The sequence below is a fragment of the Paramormyrops kingsleyae genome, chromosome 11 (genome assembly GCF_048594095.1).
Source record: "Paramormyrops kingsleyae isolate MSU_618 chromosome 11, PKINGS_0.4, whole genome shotgun sequence".
Classification (NCBI taxonomy): domain Eukaryota; kingdom Metazoa; phylum Chordata; class Actinopteri; order Osteoglossiformes; family Mormyridae; genus Paramormyrops; species Paramormyrops kingsleyae.
The window spans coordinates 19,427,821-19,431,906 of NC_132807.1; the positions used below are offsets into that span (position 1 = coordinate 19,427,821).

The window sequence follows — 4,086 nt, forward strand, 5'->3', positions numbered from 1 at the left end:
CATTTAAAACAAAATGTATTTTAATATTTTTATATTTAATTATGGGGTCATTAACGGATGTTATTAAAACCATGAATATGTTATCTTAAAAAAGACTATATATTTATCTATATATTTGGTAATTGAACAGCTACATATAATTTGTCAAGTAAAAATATAAACAGTGAAATATGTTTTTAAATTATGGTTCGGTTAGAAAATGATAAACAACCTGAGGAAATGAAGGAGAGAGGGGAATCGCTCCTGATATCGAAAATCTGTCCCGCGACGCCGTCCATTTTCAGTCTCACGACCTGAAGCGCGGGCCTAGCTTGGTGCGCGTGTCTCCCCGAGCCCGCTCGCGACGGAAACACGTTCCCAGAAAATACTAGCGACCAAACCAGGGGGCGGGGCGTGCGGTTTAGGCTGCACGCGGACGCGCGAGGAACGGCAGACGGACCGCAGGTCGATCAGACATGAAAGACAGAAGAGTGGGATTTGTTAATATCATAAGGAGCGGCGCGGCAAACGGAGGGGAGAACAACGGCACAAACGAGCGTTCCTTACGACTTAAAAGGTGTGTAAAGGAAGCCAGGCGTCAGGGGAATTTCCTCAAAAAGCCCTTTTAAAATTCAGCTCCATAATAACCCGGATAAATAAAGATGAATCCCCCAGAGGAAACACTATTTAGTTCATACACTGAGCTCTGCTTAAAAATGTTTCGCTCAGGAGTGAGAGCCCCCCCGCGCAGCTCGGAGTCCCCGGCTCGCCTTCACCTGTAGGTAATCTACTCGGGATGGTGGGGGGACCAGGTGGGAGGGGTGAGGGAGGGAGTCTGGGGGCTTCTCGGCTAAAAATATATACGAGGTAACCAGTCGAATGTGATTTCCGTCTGTAATTAACTGAATTTAAAAAGCTCACGATTTAATGGGGCTTCTGTTCATTTACGCTCAAACCTTTTTCACTCTGAGGAAACGCAGTATGGAAGCTGACTGAGGTTCACGCAAAAGCCATTCGAAGCGCTAAATATTAGGAAAATATAAAAATGCAAAACAATCTATTCATGTGTCTGTATTTTTATTATTGTTGTTTTTAAAATTATAATAAATAATGTATCTGTTTTATGATGAAATACTGCCTTAATTTTAACGAGAGGCTAAATTAGATTAAATAATAAAATATCTCCTTGTCTAAAATCCACAGGAAGCAAGGACTATATTCAGAGATGGATGGAGTCTGCTGGAGGTAAAGGATCTGCTTCTCCACCGCCAGGGACTGAGGGTGTAGGTGTCATCCCGAGCGATCTGGGGACATCTTTCACGTACATCATCTGTTTTCTCCCCCTTTCCTCCAGCATCCAGCTCCCTCGGCGGAGAGAAGCCGTTAATTTGCGGGGCCTGATCCGTCTGCGAGCTAGAGGAACGCCAGTGCTATCATTATCAGCCAAATCAACCAGGCGTTAAATGGAGAGATCAGGAGACATTTGCTCTCCCCGCCATCTCGGTGACATCATTACCGAGAGAATCAACAGCAGGAGCTGCCAGTCCACGGGGGGCAGGAAAACAATGCCGGCGTTAAGGGCCGGGCATCTCATCACAGCGTTAAGCCGAAGGGGGCGCCAGGACGCCACGTGCCTGCCACCTCGGAAGAGAGGGTCGTCATGTCCAGACCTTAAAGAAACGCCGTTTGGGAAGCTGAGATCGCACACCCGAGGATCATTGGTGCGGGGGGGGGGGGGGGGGGGGCTCACAGACATACAATGCTAGCTACACCACTCATGCCCATTTACCACTGCCCCCATTCTAATGTTATACTAATGCCCACCTGTGATTCGCTCTGAAATTCAGTCCACTCCTGCCCTTTCTGAGTGACAGCGCAGGGCCGTCACTTGATTAGAAATTGCCACAGATTCGTTAATATCCAGATTGAACCCAGGAGCCTAATTAACAAACACTTGCCTCTCCCCAGTTGTAAAGCTCTCATTCTATAGTGGTTCTAAATGGCTACTATTCAGTGGTGTCACTTTAAAAATTCCAGGGTCTTCTCCCTCCTCCCCCCTCCCTTTTCTAAATTATTTGTCCTTCAAAACATAGTCAAACTGTGGGACAAATAACATTTCATTTACCCTGACACTCACATTTAATTGAAAATGCTACTATCAGCCTTTTTAACCTTCACCTGTTCGAAACAGGGGGAAAAGCACAAATGTGGTTTAATTAACCAATAAACCAAAACATCCTCTACGGCCTAAACGAGCGCAAGCGCACATAGGGAGGGGAAGAGTCATCTGCACTTTCTGATTCATCTGAGGTTGCTTTAAAAAAATCCAATACCCAAAAACCTCAGACAAAAAGCCACTGTAACTACACGCCCCACGATCTGGCTCGCCGGGGAGCGGGAATTGTCAAAATATTTGCGACTGCAGGATTCCAGCCGATGATTGTGCCTTGATCCCACAAAAGGCCCATCTTCCATGTGTAAGAAGTGTACGAAACGAGAGTCGACAGAAAACCTAAAATCCCTCAGGCAAAAAAAAGACAGTATCGCTGTAGTAATACCCCGCGAGACCTGGCAGGAAACGGGGGGGCGGGGGGGACTTCACCAGACACTTCTCATCCTATTTGCGGCCAACGTCCCCCACATGGGTCAGTAACTTCAAAGCCCTCCTTAAAGGTAGCAAAAATAATGCAAAAAAAAAAAGGAAAATAGAAACACAGGTTGGCTCACGGTGTTTTCCTTTCCTTCTCGTAATGTTTCTTTTTGTTCCACGAGGCAACTTTCATTAAAGATCCAATTATGCAAATCAGAACCACAAGAGGCAGTTGAATGTGTAGCATAATGGCGTATAGTGATAGTTCGATACGATGCACGGACGTGGGGTAGATTTACGAGGCTGGCGTACTGCTACGCCTCCGTCCTTTGAGAAACTCTCCATCATAATTAAAGGTGCAAAGCCCTCCCTCCCAACAGCCATCTTGCTTGTACTGGCCCTTCCAACCAAGAGCTGGTCCACAGTGATGACAGCCGGTCATTTGGAGGCAGCCCTGAAACAAGTCAGCGACCCCAGGAGCTCATCTCTTCTCTCTGCTGGGAAGAGGCCCTTGGGACAGTAGAAAAATACCTTCTGGAACTGACCCTAGAGCCATGGGCCATACGCTACTCTCTCTGACGTGACCAACGAGAATAACCACGAGGAGCATAAACGTAAAATAAGCCGATGGTTGCGCACTGAGTTCGTGATTGATGGACGGTTGCCTATTTTGCGTAAATCTCTTGTCAGAAAATGACATGGCTGTAATTTTGGGTTCCTCAAAAGATCAAAGCACGTTAAGCGGACACAATGCACGGCACAATTAAATACAAATTGGCAAGTTTGACAAAGACAAAAAAAATGTCATCCACAAATTGAAGACCTTTTTTTTTATTTCGGCAAGACTAGCGGTTTCAAAAGGCAAACAGAGAGAAATATCAAAATCCGTGAGGGAAATTCTACTATTTACACTAAACACTATCAATCAAAGTATAATTGCATCCGGGAGTAAAAGGGTCGGGTATGTCGTAAGTGCAAAAAACAAACTGCTTTTTTGTTTCAAAAAGTACTATACTTTTAATTTGACCGATTTCTTCATTTTTGAATGTAACAATCATCCCAAATCACCATGCTGGGGTTTGGCATTGACTTTTCCTAGAACTCAGAACAATTCGATTATGTACAGATGAAGCTGGGAAAAAAGGGGAGGACAGAACTGGAGTTGTAGGTAAGGAGGAGAAAGGGAAGGAGAGAGAGAGAAAGCGAGAACTTCATCATTCCCGGACCTACTCTTTGAAAGTGAATTAAGGAAAACTTGAAGGGACCCAAAACATCTGTGAACATCTGTCCCATTTATTTGCTGAGGTCTTTGCCTGCATGTACTTGTGTCTCTAGCAAATTATTTTCACAGATTTTTTGGGGGGGGCTACGTGATTACAACAGCCGGCAAATCCACTTTATTCTGGACCTGTCAGTTAATCAAACTGGCACTTTTAATCCAATCGGGCACTCGCATGCAAACCACTAAATCTGAGTGGCATATAAACCAAGGACTCTGATTTAATGTAACAAAGACT

The 4,086-nt window shown here is 44.9% G+C and overlaps 1 long non-coding RNA gene across 2 annotated transcripts; it reads left to right on the forward strand.

Moving 5' to 3' along the window:
• Positions 1 to 295: 295 nt before the first annotated feature.
• Positions 296 to 2,788, forward strand: LOC111847369 (uncharacterized). Of its 2 annotated transcripts, none has more exons than XR_002839101.2 (4): positions 296 to 556; positions 709 to 761; positions 1,183 to 1,224; positions 1,334 to 2,788. It is a non-coding gene; the product is annotated as an uncharacterized lncRNA (long non-coding RNA). The 2 variants fall into 2 exon arrangements; XR_002839100.2 differs by having other exon boundaries at positions 709 to 757.
• Positions 2,789 to 4,086: the final 1,298 nt, after the last annotated feature.